General features: G+C 44.6%; 1 long non-coding RNA gene across 1 annotated transcript in view; it reads left to right on the forward strand.

Moving 5' to 3' along the window:
• LOC110350919 (uncharacterized) overlaps positions 1–14,506 on the forward strand; it is a 32,054-nt gene extending 17,548 nt beyond the window's left edge. The window contains exons 2-4 of the long non-coding RNA XR_002397864.2: positions 1,867–2,165; positions 2,773–2,874; positions 13,952–14,506. This is a non-coding gene — a long non-coding RNA (uncharacterized LOC110350919). The remainder of the gene's footprint in view (positions 1–1,866; positions 2,166–2,772; positions 2,875–13,951) is intronic.
• Positions 14,507–15,439: the final 933 nt, after the last annotated feature.

Here is a 15,439-nt window from a genome sequence, read left to right on the forward strand (position 1 = left end):
GTACAAAAGTCTACATTTATTCAAATACAGTCATGTCATCTTCTCCTGGAGCATCGCATCACCTGCACTCTCTAAACCCCGAAATCCTGCCTGGATTCCTTGCCACTCTATCTCCTGCAGAACCATTGGCCCGGTCTCCACATCCAGCAAGAGAGCTTTCCTTCCTGCCCACGTAGCCTGCACATAGCACACTGGCAGCACAGCTCCTGGTGATTTTATCCCATGCATTTGTCATCAGGTCACAACCTCTTGCAGGCCAGACTTTGCAAAGTTTCCACTAAATCAAGTGTTAGTTGAAGACTTATGAGACAGAAGAGGCAACAAAAATGATGACAGTTAAGATGATGGTTCACACAAAACGTCAAGGGGCCAGGGATTTAGCTCAGAGGTCCCACAGCCTGCCTCACAAGTGCAAGGTCCTGAGTTTGATCCCCGGTCCCCCCACCACCACCAAAAAAGCGGCAAAAACTTGCAGGCATCAAAATCCAGAAAATGTTTCTTTATTTCACACGAGTACATTAAGTATGTCTGCTAAGTCTGTTGAATTACGAAGATTCTTATTAGACACAGCCATGTCCATTTGTTATCAAGAGTGCACGTTATGCATGGGCTGAGTCTGTGCTCTGATTGGTCACTTGGTAATGAGTCTTGAGTTCATCTGTGTACATAAGAGTTTACCTCTCCTCCAAAGGCACCTGCTTGGATTTTTACAGAAACTTAATTATAATTTATATTATCATCTATTTAAAGTGTTATCAATAATATTTATTTATATTTAATTATATAATAATATTATTTTATAATTCAGATGAGATCTGGTGCATTCAGGGTGCTCCGGCTGTAGACTATTATTTTATAATTCAATACGTCGGTCATATATTGAAACAGACATATTGAATGTATCCATCTGGCTGATGATTTTAACTGGGGCTTATTTTGAGGGTAGAACTTGTATTAAGAGAATCCTGAAAAATTATGCTAGGGCTTATTTTCTGGTTAGGTCTTATTTTGGAGGAACTGCTGTACTTGTCTTTCTGAGTGACTTAATTCATTTAACAGGATGATCTCCAGTCCCACCCATTTTTCTGGCATGGTTTTGTTCTTTATTCCTGAATAATACTCTCTTGTCAATATGTACTACATTTTCTTTGTCCATTTGTCATCGACAGGTACCTAGGCTGAGTCCATAACTTGGCTATTGTGAATTGTGCTTTTTTTCTTTGAGATGAGCTCTCACTGTTTTCAGGCTGGCTCTGAACTCCTGGGCTCAAGCATTCCTCTTGACTCAGCCTTTCAAGTGGCTGGAGCCACAGGCACACATCACTGTGCCCAGCATGGGAGGTGCCCCTAAAAATTGGGGTGGGACCCTAGTCCCACTTGGTCTTTCTATTTTTTGTTTTGAGACAGATTCTCGCTATGTAGTTTAGGCTGGCCTTGAACTCACTGTGTAGCCCAGGCTGGCCTCAAACTCATATCAATCCTCCTGCCTCAGCCCCCTAGTGCTGCAATTACAGATATGCCCCACCACACCTGGCCTACCTCTGTCTCTTTTGCCCGCTATCTAGAGGTGGGCAATTTAGCTCTACCATGCACTGCCCATGGTAGTGCCTTGCCATGGCCCCAATAGCGATGGGGCCAATAAGTCATGGACGGACACCTGCACAACCGTGACCCAAAATAACCCTTTCCTCTTTTCAAGTTCTTGTCTTAGGCATCTTATTGCAGTAATGGAAAGCTGACCAACACACCCCTGAATGCCTCAGGTGTTCCTTACAGCAGCAGAAAGCTGTTCCTCACTCCAGATTACTTCTGCTGGGTAGGGCTCTGATCCCAAGCGACCTCATGGGCCTCTGTCTTCCTTCGCAGTTCTCTGGTTGGGGCAGAGCTGTTTTCACGCCAAAGTTCCTGTGTTACATACTACGGAACAAGGTGACAGGCACAAAGACACCCATGTGTCAGAAGAAGGTGGGAAAGGCACACGCGCAGCATGACCTGCACCAGCCACCGTCCTGTCTGCGGTTTTAGACACCTAAACAGAAAGAGGGGAAGCAGAACCAACACTCACCTAACAGCAGTTGGTCTGCCATTAATCAATCCAGCCAGGAGCCTTTGTTAAAGATGTCCTGGACAGAGGAGGAAAGACTATCATTCGTTACCTTTCCCGGGTAAGTTGGTTTATATTCCTAGAGCCTCAGTTTGTACCCCGCAAGCTCAAGATCAGCAGAGTAGATTCTAGAAGAAACTTTATCATGCTACTTTACGTTTTCTTTTCATCAAAGGCCTAATTCATTGATAGTGAACCTTCTAGAACTTTCAATGATACAGACAGCCCACTACGGCACTCGTGCTGTAGGTTCGCCACCACTGGCCGAATTGATGGAAAGTAACAAAACCAAACAAAACTTGAAAAAATAGTGCTGTTCCTTCTGAAATGACAAAAGTGACAGTATTCTTAAGGATGAAAATGCATGTCAACCTGGCCATGGTGACACATGCCTGTAATTCCAGCCCTCTGGGAGGCTGAGGCAGAAGGACTTCAAGTTTGAACCCAGCCTGGGCAACCTAACAACTCAGCAAGACCTTGTTTAAAAAAACAAAACAAAACTAAAGGGTTGGGCATTTAGTCCAGTGCAAAGACCCTGGGTTCAATCACCAGTACTGGGGGGAGAAAGTAGTTCAAAATTTTATAGAATCTGGCATTCCTGTGATGCTGTATTCTTAAAGTATTTCAAAGCCTCGTCTAGGTGCCTATTTTTAAATCTTAAAATGCAGGTCACCCAAGTCCTTCAGAATGAATAAGATTAGGTGAATCCAGAAGTACTGTTGTGATGAACACATCCTTCACTGCACTGAATTTAAAAGTGGCATTCTCAGGTACGTCACTGGGAATATTGTTAGCCTGTCTTTCTGGCAAAGGGGACATGTATCTTCAGATGCTTGTGTAAGATGTGTATGGATTTGCAGCATCACCAGGCAAGGCAAGTTTCCCAATCCCCGTGGAGAGTGGTGCCATGTGGAAAACCACCTATGCCATCACTCGTTTTGCTGTGCCTCAAAGCATGAAGACCTATCTGCCAAGGTATGAGTGGTTGAGCTGTTGGGTCACTAGAGTTTCATAATTATGCAAAGTTTAACACATATCTTTCATTCCCAGCGAACCTCTTCATGTTTAATATGATATCACGAACTAGAATTTCAATTTTATTTATTTATTTTGAGACAGAGTCTCATTTATGTAGTTCAGATTGGCCTTTAAACTCACTATGTATCCCAAGCTGACCTCGAACTTGTGGCAATCCTCCTGCTTCTGCCTCCCTAGTGCTGGGATTACAGGCGTACACCACTACACCTGGCTAGAATATCAATTTACATTAAGCAAATAGGCACTGAACATGTATCTACGACCAGCACAGTATGAGGCACTGGAATACCAAAGTAAGTAGGACACATTCCCTATCTGAAAGTTATTCAGGCTAGCAGGGGGATCAGCCTCCACAACAGCCAACTCTAAATGCAGTACAATGTGTTCTTAGAGATCCATAGCTCATAACCTTGGCCCATTTAGGAGCAGGGTACCTAAGATGCAAATTAACTTCTCTGAAATGAGGATGCACCTTACAATAGAAGGTATCTCACAATAATTACTGGCAATTTCCTCCCGTGATTCACAAAACAGTGGTTCTTACAATCAACATTATTGTGTGTCAGGGTGACACTCAGGTGAGGACAGATGACAGAGAAGGAGGTTATGGGGTCTCTGAAGAACAAGTAGGGCTCTTGCTAGGTGGAAAAACAAAGTGTTTCACTGGACTCCATCCTCTACAAACTTTTTAGTCAGAAGACCTGAAACCTAACGTCAGAGACTTGGGCTGTCTGTTGGTCAACAGTGACAGTGACACAAATCAATGTTGCATAAAATAACGTGGGTACTGGGTGTCAGGCAATGGTCTAAAGGCTTTAAATCTCAAAATGACCCTGGGAGAGAAGACAGGAGCATTATCCCCATGTTCACGATAAGGAACCAGTAGAGGTTAAAGTAACAGCTAGTGAGTGGTGAGTTCAAACCCAGGGGCCTGGCAGCAATGCTTCACCACTGACCTCTCCAGTGAAAGTGTACCAGAAAGCCTCTCTCCGTGAACTGCCAAGCCTAGCCCCAGTGATAGCTACCATTTTATGCAAGGAAGAGGGGTTTTCAAGTGAAGGGGACAGTAAGAGAAAAGCCACAAGGTTTCAAAGCATTCAGAAACTCCTTTCTACCAAAGATTTTGGGAGAGGAAGGGTTGAAGCAGGGTGGGAGTATCTCAAGGCAGAAAGCTAGACAATTTAGCAAAAGGCGAAAGATTCATACAATCTGAAGAGAAAGTCAAGTATAGAAAGCTAGAAAATTATATTAATGTCAGGTTATAAAGTGAAGTACAGAGCACTTGGAGTTTTGGACTTCATCTGTAAGTTATGAGAAATGTGAAATATCTTCAAGCGAGGGAGTGACTCGGTCACATTTGTGATTTAGAAAGACGGGAGGTGGCAGTGGGATGGGGGATTCAAGTGGAGCGAGATCAGGGCAGGAGTCAAGTTGGGAGGCTGACTTGGGTTTTCTGCATTTGGTTTTTGTTTTGCAGGGCTGGGGCTGGAACCGAGGCCCTCATGTATGCTGGGCAAGGGCTTTACCACTGAGCTACATCCCCAGTCCCCAGGAAGCTGACTCTAGAGCGGAGGCTGAACTTGGGCAGAAGCAGTGGGATGAGGAGCAGAGGTCTTACCTGGAAGACACTTTAGACAGAGGTCCAGGCCAGCTGGATCAGAGAGCTCATGGGAGAACAGGGTCAGAGGGCATGGCCAGGGGAGTCAGGAGAACAGGGCCGGGACTGGGCACCCACGTAAGCTCCACCTGCACCCAGCAGAGAAGCTGCAGTCATTTCTGTCTGTTGTGAGAGCTGTGCTCTAATCCTGACCATGTGTTGCCTTCTGCTTTTTGCCAGCTAGCCAGAGTGATCGTGGGGATCTTGTGGCTCTTAGGGACTCCAAAGTTACAGAGTAGGGCAGCTTGGGATGGTGGCAAAGACCTCAATTTCCAAAAGCATGGCAACAGATTCCGCTGATAGTCAGTGGCCTTGAGTGTCGCTGTGCCCTGAACAGTATAAAGAGCCAAGGATGGTGGCAATCTCAGTCAACTGGAGGTCAACACTGGATGGATGGGAACACTCGCAAAAGTACTTTAAATAGTGGCGTAAAACCGAGTGTCATGGTGCACGCCTGTGATCCCAACACGTGGGAGGCTGAGAAGGGGGATCAAAAGTTTGAGCCCAGCTTGGGCAACTGAGTGACTTAGTGAGACCCAGCCTCAAAATGTAAGGACTTGAAAATTGCTGGGGATTTAGATCAGTGTGAAGGTCCCAGGTTCATTCCTCAGTACACCTCCTCCTCCTCCTCAACAGCGAATCTAACAATCAAATGAAAAGTGAGGAGTGAAGTGCAAAGCCAGCATGGGCTGAGTGTGCACCATGGCATGGTAGCCGGGCAGGTTGGCCCAGGGCTGGGCTGGGGCCAGTGCGGATTCCTCGCAGCTGTCTCAAGCTCTGCTTCGGACACCGTATTCCAAAAGCTCTGTGGCAAACAAACAGAAACACACCAAAAAGGTTGGAATTTGGCACCGTAATGTGCATATGCTGTGCATATGCACAGCCCTATCATACTCTCCTCCGCCTGGGGACGCGGCTGGTCATGAGAACCAGAGAGCCCCTCGTCCACCCCTGGCCAGGGGACAGTGACAGGCGGCGTTCTGTGCCACTCAGAACCCGTGCTCCGCCACAGTTGCCCCACGGATCCCAAGGCAGGCCCAGGGATGTCCCTCTGTGGTGTGCCACGCAGTCCGACCGTGGAGCCCGGAAAGACAGGGATGCCAGACGCCCAGGAAGGGGGCTGTCTTGGGCAGCTTTGCATTCCCACAGTGAAATATCCGAGGCAGCTTATAAAACAGAAAGTTTATTTAAGCCAGGAATGGTGGGCACAGCTGTCATCCCAGCACTTGGGAACCTCTGCAGGAAGATCATTGCAAGTCCAAGGCCAGCTTGGGCTACATAGTGAGACCTTGTCTCAAAAAAAAAAAAGTTTATTTAGCTCCTAGATTTGGAGATTCAAGGTCCGTGAGCAGGCTGGGAGGGGGTGCCCATTGGTTTGGCCTCTGCTGAGGATGGCGGATGGTGGCACATCGTGGCAGGGGCACAGTGGTCACGTTAGAAATAGGAACAGTGAGAGGGAGAGACTGGGGTCCCCAATATCTTTTAAGGGCAAACCCCCAGGGAGCTAAGGAGCCCTGTGTCTCACCACTCCCAACAGTGCCACAGGCTGGGGACCGCGCCTTCAACTCCTGGGGCTTTGGGGACATTCAAGATCCAGAACACAGCAGGAACCCACAGCAGGATCGTAGCAGGTCAACTTTCCAAGAGCCTGAGGCAGGCAGCTTCTCCTCTCCCTACACCTCAGTTTCCCAATCATTCCAACACGAAACCAGGAGAAAAAGTCATCAATGAGTTTCTCATTCATGGAAACATCAGCTAAAACATCAGTGAATGTAAATGAAATATTCATGGCAATAGCTAAAAAGTTGCCAAAGAATGAACCACAGAATCCAGGAGCAAATTCTGTGGAGAGGAGACCTCACTGAACCCACACAACCTACCAGGAGTCAGGGTTGTAACAACTAAACCTCCAGTTTGAACAAGCTGGAATATTCTGCTCCCTGAATGTTAGTAATAGTGGAATTGGAGCATTTAACCAGCCCAGTGTGACTCCCAAAAGAAGAGACTTATGATAGTCACATTTCTAATACAGAATTATTCTAAGTGTTTTGAACTTAATTTTTAATACCATGTGTCCCCCTGACTAATGTTTCAGCAACAAAAAGGGAAAATGAGATCTGTGTGTATTTGTTTCTCTGGCAAGTTGGGGGAATCATTTCTCATCATTAGGGATAAAGACAAATGACCGCCTGGACCCACAGTTAACCATCCAGTTTCTCCAAACTGGGACAGCAGTCATCGTGAAAAGATTAAAAATTATTAGTTTGGGCTTCCTGAAGAATATTTGTAGAAAGAGATTATAAAGATATTTATGCTTAGCTAGAGTATTCAGGTACTCTTTCTTCTGTTATCTAAGGTGTACATTCCACGTTTTAATAAGTTGACCACAAGTAAACAGTCCCACACGACCAGGAAAAAAAGGAATATTACAATGTAGCATTTAAGTTAAAGCCAGTCCCATTGCTTTTCTAAATGGGGTAAAGAAGTCAAATGTAACCCCACCTTGTTGAGGAACATGAAAACTAATGCATTTTAATGAATAGTGAACCTTTCAGATGAGCCCTTCAGCAAAAATGAAGCAAACCAAGTATGTGATTTCTTTTTAATGTAATTTCTTTTTAATCACTGCTGCTCATCACATTGGTCTTGTTTGGGGACAGTGAAGAGGCCTTTGTTCCTTTTGGATGTAATACAGTCACTGCACTAGCAATTATGTCCATTCAAGTTGTTTTAAATTTTATCTTCAGCTGTACTTTAAATAGGGTACTGCATTGTAGCCTCCATATGTTTATTATTTTTCTGAAATATCTAAGAGTTGCTTAAAAGTATGCAGAATGTACAGTTACTAAAAATGCAGATAAATCACAATGTGGTGCCATGTCATACCCATTAGGATCGTGCTGTGCTCTGGATATGGTTTCAGAGCCCACCGAGGCTACATGTGTCGAAATATAATCCCCATTTTGAAGGGTTTGCTGTTGTGTTTGGTTTTTTAAAGACAGGGTCTTGATATGTAGCCCAGGCTGGCCTTGAACTCACAGCAATTCTCCTGCCTCAGCCTCCTAAGTGCTGGGATTACAGGCATGAGCCACCACAACCGGCTCCCATTTTGAGTTAGTAAGAGTAGAAACTTAATGAGACATGGTGTTTAGTGGGTGTGGTGACACACGCCTGTGATCCCAGCACTCTAGGAGGCTGAGACCAGCCTGGGCAATTTAGTGGTTTAGCAAGAGCTTGGTTCAAAGTAAAAAAAGTATAGGGATGCAGCTCACTGAGAAGCCCTTGAGTTCGGTCCCCAATACCAAAGAAGAGGACCATGGTGTTAGAGATGGAACATCTGGGAAGTGATTAGGATTAGATAAAGTCATTGAGGCGCAGCCTCCATTATTGAATCCTGACAGCTTTATAAAAAGAGGGCAAGAAGGCACACACGCACACATGCACACGCACGCGCACGCCCTTCCTATCTCTGCCTTGTGCCGTGTGCTGCTTGGGACACCCCCCACCCCCACCGCAAGGCCGTCGCCAGCTGAGGCTGCCAGACCTTGCACCTCCACAGCCGTGAGCCAAAATAAACCTCTTTTCTTCTTAAAGTTAGTTTAGCTCAGATTTTGTTTCTGTAATGAAAATATATGCGTACAGAGGGATACAATCAACACGAAACAAAATGCAGGAGAAAACAAATGTTTTCGGAGCTACAGAGAAGTTGGAAACCTTACGAACTATTGGTGGGATTGTCAAATGATAACAACCACCATGGAAAACAATCAGGCTTTTACTAAAAAAATTTAAAATAAAATTTGTTTCTGTTTTTGTTTTTTTCAGTCAAGTTCTTACTGTGTAGTTCAGGCTGGCCTAGAACTCACAATGAATCCCAGGCTGGCCTCAAACTAGTGACAATCCTCCTGCCTCAGCCTCCTGAGTGCTGGGATTTCAGGCATGCACCATCACGTCTGGCCAAAAGTAAAATTATTATGTGACCCCCAAATCCTATTTCTGAGTACATATCTGAAAGAACTGAGAGCTGGATCTTGCAGAGATGTCAGCGCACATGTGCATGGGAATGCTGTTCACAACAGCCAAGAAGCGGAAGCAAGACAAAGTTCCATCAGCAGGTGAATGGATAAACAAAACCAGGTCTATGTACGTGAGGAAGACTACACAGCCTTAAAAGGGAAGGAAATTCAGTCACACACCACAGTATAGGTGATCCTTGCGGACATTCTTCTCAGTGAAATAAGTCACCCATGGAAAGTCAAAGTCTGTAGATTTCATTATATGCACACTACCCAGCACTTGGGAGACTGAGACAGGGGGATCACTGCAAGTTCCAGGTCAGTCTGGGCTACACAGTGGGCTCAAGGCCATCCTGCAGTACAAAGTGACCCTGTCTCCAAAAAAAGTATTTACTTACATGCACACCTGTAAATAACTGAATTAAAAAAAATTTTTTACAGTAAAAAGGCACTACCATTAATCCCCATCCAAATACTCCCCTGAGAGAGGTCGAACTCATAGAGACACAGAATGGCCATTACTATGGGCCGGGAAGATGTTCCTTAATCAGCACAGAACTTCGATTCTGAAAGGTGAAACATTCTGGAGGTCTTCTCCAGAACAATGTAAATCTACTGAAAACTACTTAAAAATGCTGAAGATGGGTTAAGGGAGGTCAGAGTCTGGACCCCAGACCCTGTTCCCATGTCAGTGGCCTGTGTTTCATTAGCACAGACTTTCCCAGGAAGTGGAGAGAGGTGGCTGGGAGTTGTCCTGAGGAGCTCTAATCCCAGCTACTCCGAAGGATGAGGCAGAATTGCTGGAGCCCAGCAACTCAAGGCCAGCATGACCCTGTCTCAAAACTAAAAGGGAAGCATACAGTTCCCTCTGTCGTGGAGCACCCCAGCTTCCACAGCCATCGACTCACTGTTGGAGTCTGAAATCTAGAGTCTGTAGAGGTAGGAAGACCGGAAGGCGCCCTCCTTTTTATTAATTTCACTCGTTGTCCACCTAGTGTAACCTAATCTGATCCCTGAAATGTCACTCGCTTTGTGTAACCAGATCTTCGAAGCGCTGTCATATGGGGAGGGGGCCCCACACGGGGTCCAGCACTAGGGTCGCCTGCGGGGCTGCCGGCCACAGGACCGGGCTGTTACTTTAGTCACAGCTTGACAGCACCTGTGCTCGCCGTGTTCCTTCTCCCAGGTTTTACTGTGCTCCTTAAACGCCCATTTCGGGAGGTGGTTTGCTCCCCATCTAACTGGTGAGTGTATTATGTCATTTGTTCAGGGTCATGGAGCAATGACCAAATTAGAACTCACACATCTTAAACTATCGTGTTCCACCCCACAGGGTGTATTTTTATTACTATTATATGAAAATCACCTTTTTAAATCTAACATTTATGGAAAATCAAAGTGTTCTATAGTGTTATGTAAGTAATGGATTTTTGAAGAAATTTTCTTCTTATGTTATTACCTATAAATTCTTTCTTCTTCTTCTTCTTCTTCTTCTTCTTCTTCTTCTTCTTCTTCTTCTTCTTCCTCTTCTTCTTCTTCTTCTTCTTCTTCTTCTTCTTCTTCTTCTTCTTCTTCTTCTTCTTCTTCTTCTTCTTCTTTTCCTCCTCCTCCTCCTCCTCCTCCTTCTTGATAGGGTTTCACTATGTAGCCCAGGCTGGCCTTGAACATTCAGCAATCCTCCTGCCTCAGCCTCCCAAGTGCTGGAATTATAGGCATGTGCCACCACAGGCAGCTTATAAATGTATTCTTCATGTGTCATGATTGCTTTGTTTAAAGCAAAACTCAAACACAATATCCACCTTACATTTGTCTGTTATGAGCTACACCGCTGGTGCTTATATCTCTTAAGTTTCTTTTGCTCTAGAATCCTTCCCTTTACTCTTCATCCCTGTTTGGTTCTGGGAACTGAACCCAGGGCCTTTGCACTGAGCTATATCCCCAGCCCACTTTTTATTTTGAGACAGGGTCTCACTGAGGGTTTTTTATTTTTTTGTTTGTTTTTTGACTTTTTGAGCCAAAGTCTCCCTATATAGTTAAGGGTGCCTTAACTCACTATGTAGCCCAGGGTGGCCTCAAACTCATGGTGATCCTCCTTGCCTCAGCCTCCCAAGGGCTGGGATTACAGGCGTGGGCCACCACACCCAGCTTCACTATATATTTTTTAAAACTCCCATTGAGTTATAGAAGACACTGGGTTAGGTTGTCCCATACAATACCCCAGACTCTGGGGCTGAGGGCTCAGTGACAGTGCTTGCCTAGCATGGCAAGGCCCTGGGTCCCCAGGACCACAGGAAGAAAAAGAGACCAATATCTCACATTCTGAATTTGCCTACAGTGAACCCTTGGCTTATGAACTCAATTCATTCCCAAGGGCAGTTGTAACTCAAGTTGGTCAACTGAAGGCTCAGGCTCCTCCACACAGCCTTCAGAGTCTGTCTCCTGTACACAGACAGATCTCAGTGTCCTGAGAGAGACACTGGCCCAGGATTTCTCAATTAACTCACATAGGAAAGAATTGTAATGTTCCTTCCAGAACTCTTTAAGGGTTAAATCTTCATATATTTCTTTTTTTGTGTACCTGGAATTGAATCCGGGACCTTGTGCTTGTAAGGCAGGCAGTGGAACCACTGAGCTAAATCCCCAGCCCTAAATCTGTATCTGAGGCCATCTGGAAGCATAAGCATCCAGCATTTGGGTCATAACTCAAGACTTTGTTCGTAAATTAAAACTGAAATTCTTTCTGGCTTGTGACCCAAGTTGTTCGTATTTCAGGCCAGTCATAGCTTGAGGGTCCACTGTATTTGCTTCCTCTTGTTCCTTCATCATCCATCATCATCTTTCCTGTAAACAAAAGTTAGCTCCAGAACCTTGGTTAAATTCAGGCTCACTTTCTCCGGCAAGGCTAGCTCTTGGTGGGACAGCCACTGCTGATGTAATAAAACCTCCTACACCATGGAAGCAATGTTGGGTCATCCCAGGAAGCTCTTGTGACCTTCCCCCAAGCCACTATGTCAGGGAGTCATAGTCCAGCCACTGGCTTCCACCTTTGCCTTTTTACTCCTTGCTAGTGTTCAGCAGTGATTACCTATTTTGTTACTGTCCAAACCAGAGACAACAGGCTGGATAGGGGCTGCACAATAAGCAGGCATGAGTCTTCCAGGGTTTTCCCTGCAAGCTACAGAAACGCACTCTGCCTGGCTTAGTAAAGGTTATAGGATGGACGGTGGGGTCTGTAGCTGAACGGCTGCTCTCAGAAAAGGGACCGAACCTTCAGGAAGCTGGGCAGAGCACCCCTAGCCGGGATCACCCCACACCATCCTACCAGGTGGGAAGATGCTGCTCCACTTCTATCACCAGCATCAGCTACTCCTGCCTTCCGCTGTCTCTTGACCCTGAGCCATGGGTAGATTCTAAACCATCCCTTTTGCTTTGTGTCACTTGCTTAAGGTTCGTAATTCTTGTCAAGGACAACTCGTTTGCCAGGATGGCTCGCAAGCTGCCTCAGGCAGTTTTCCATTATACAACAAGATACCCGAGAGGATCGACTGATCTAGATAGAAGGTTGGCTCGCAGTTGTAGAAGTTCCAGCCCGAGATCAGATAGAGCCACTGCTCGTAGGCTTCAGGGGTGGAGAAGGCCTGGCATAGCAAAGCATCTCACCTCATGGCCAGGAAATGAAAGAAAGAGGAAGTGGGAGAGGCCAGGGTCCACAGTCCCTTTTAAGAGCGTATCTAAAGACCCTCATGAGCCCTTCTCAAAGGTTCCACCATTGCCAGTGACGCCACCAACCTTTTAACTCACAGCCTTGGTCAGTCAAGATCCAAACTGGAGCACAAGTCCACACCTTGCTCCAGGTAGGCTGGGAAAGAGAGTAGCCGGACCTTTTGGCATCCACAGTGGGATACTCTGCCTCTCCTTAGACTCAGTAAACAAGGGATCAGCACTCATGGGAAGGAGATTTGAATGCTGAGTAGCTGAGAACCTGTACAGAAATCCATTGTGTAGAATGAATTGGGTTATTGATTGGATCCACCCAAAGGGGAGGTAATGAGGAACCAACAAGGACAAACGAGGTTCTCAAACAAAAGAGCACTCACAGTTTTCTTCTGACCACCTACACCTGATGATCCATGATGGCCCTTAGAGTTTAGCAGGCATCAGAATCACGCAGAGTTAAATACAAAATGTTGGGTCCACCTTGAGAGTTTCTGACTCTGTGGATGTCAGTCTGGGAGTGTCAGTGAGCTTTCTGTTAGTGGGGCAAAATACTCAAAATGCAGAAAGGCTTGTTTTGGCTCACAGATGTGGAGGTTTCAGACCATGGTCAGCTGGGCCCATTGCTTTTGGGCCCCTGTCTAGGCCACACAACATGATGGGAGCTCAAGAAATAACCTCTCTTATTCTGTTCCCTAACTGTCTATTGATGTCATTCAGAAGCTGTGTTACTGGTCTAGTTTTGGGGTTCTTATCCACTAAAGTACAAAGCTTCCTTGCTTTTTATTGCCCTTCCTCTTTTCCTTCCCTCTCTTCTTCCTTCTTTTCTTCCACAGTCAATCCTTAATGCCCGTACTGCCTCAATGTACAATCAATTGTAGGAGTTTCCATTTAAGATTTAACATTTATCCTCTTCAAATTTTGTTGCTTTAGGGCCAGGGATTTAGCTCAGTGGTTATGCCGCCTGTCTCAAAAGCACAAAGACCAGAGTTTGATCCCCGGTACAAAAAAAAAAAAAATTCTGTTGCTTTAGCCTTGACTCTATCTGCCTGCTGTGATTTTTGTTTTGTTTGGGTGCTGGGGATGGAACCTGGGGCTTCATGCTTACTAAGCAATCCCTGTGCCACTGAGCTACACGTCCAGTCCGTGTTGTGATTTATTTAATCTTAAATAAATGATACAATCAGCACAATATATATACTTATTAATTTATTCATTTATTCAGTAGACATTGACAGGTCCTCCGTATTATTATAGTCACCCCTCTGATCCCAAGCATTAATCAAATGTTGGTCAGGACAGGGCTGAGGACAGAGCCTCACTGCACCTACAGCCAGGAAGACACCAGCAGCTGATCAGCACTTTGCAGAATATGCTTATTTCTTCTCCTTCGTTGTTTCCCTGACTCCCTCTTGTTTACAGTTGCACCTCCAGGCAGCTGGCACAGGCCTGGACAAAAGGAGACCGCACTGTCAAGCAGCCCATCTGTTTTCTACCCTAGAAGATTCTGTGTCTCAAACAACACCGTGGCCCAACATGTGGGTCGTTGGAGCTAGGTGTGCCTCTCAGCTTTGTACTTGCTGCTGGGGACCTGGAGAGTCACTTCAATTCTACGAGCCTGTTTCCTGATCTCCAAAGAGGATGATGAATTCCATCTCACAAGGCTCTTATGAAGATTAGACATAATCTACCTAGAATATCTAGTAAATAATACTTTATTCTTATAGTGCTAGAGATCGAACCCAAGGCCTTGTGCATGCTAGACAAGTGCTCATTGCTGGGCTATCCCCTAGCCCTCAATAAGGCTTTTTCAGATTTGCATGTGGAAAAACTGCAAGGATTTACAGTTAGAGGAAATTAGATTTTTTCAAATCCTATATAAGTTCACAGAAAGCTTTAATTCAAGAATTTGCAAATTCAAAAAATAGTAGATACAAAAATGATTATCAAATAATAAAATATTTTGTCATGATCTTTAATGAAACTAGTTTTCTACTTGGTTAAAATACACTCTATGGCCATTGTAGCTATTTCCTTCATTATGTGTAGCAGCATTTAAAATCATCACTATATCACTGTTCAATAAAAAACTTTCCCAAGACTCAAGAAAATACACAAATTGTATTTTCTCTGTGCTGCATATGTAAAGTAAGAACATTGTATCAGACTCTAGAAAAATGATACCATTTTTCTGGTTATTCTATAAGGAATATAATGACACTAATCAAAGAATTTAAATATTTGTGTCTGGTTTTTAAAAAGTAGAGATAAACAACTTATAACTGTAGCTAGAGGGGGACTTTTGATGGTTGGGGACATTTGGGGGGAACTGCATTTCATTATACAGCCTTTGTACCTTTTGAATGTTGCGCTACGTGCATATATTACTGGTTCAAAAAAAATAGTTAATCCTTTTTAAGTAGTGGAAAAGGAATTTTAAATAACACTATCCTTTTCACAGAAAGCTGCTTTTTTATAAAATCTCAGACTGGAATACAGAAAAACCAAACTAAATTCCCTGAAAAGTCCCATTGAAGTCTTTTTTTTTTTTTTTTTTTGTACTGGGGATTGAACTCAGGACCTTGTGCTTGCAAGGTAGGCGGCAGAACTACTGAGCTAAATCCCCAGCCCAGAGCCCCATTTAAGTCTGATAATGTGTATGCATTAAATCAGTTAAATGAACCACACTAAAATAGATTTACTTAATAACAACCTCTAAACTCCACTTGATGGGCATTCAAATGAAAACTAAACTGTTTGTACAAAGAGGCCTGATCCATTACAAAAACTTTACTAAGAACATCAAATTTTAAACATGGACACTTTTTAAATAGAGTGAACAGGACGGTGAGCTCGACTTAGCTGTTACATCATCAAAATACCTTTTTTCAAAATATTTTGGGCAACTGT

This window comes from Heterocephalus glaber, unplaced genomic scaffold (genome assembly GCF_053883595.1).
Source record: "Heterocephalus glaber isolate CG9 unplaced genomic scaffold, H.glaber_assembly_v1.0 deba00001600, whole genome shotgun sequence".
NCBI lineage: Eukaryota > Metazoa > Chordata > Mammalia > Rodentia > Bathyergidae > Heterocephalus > Heterocephalus glaber.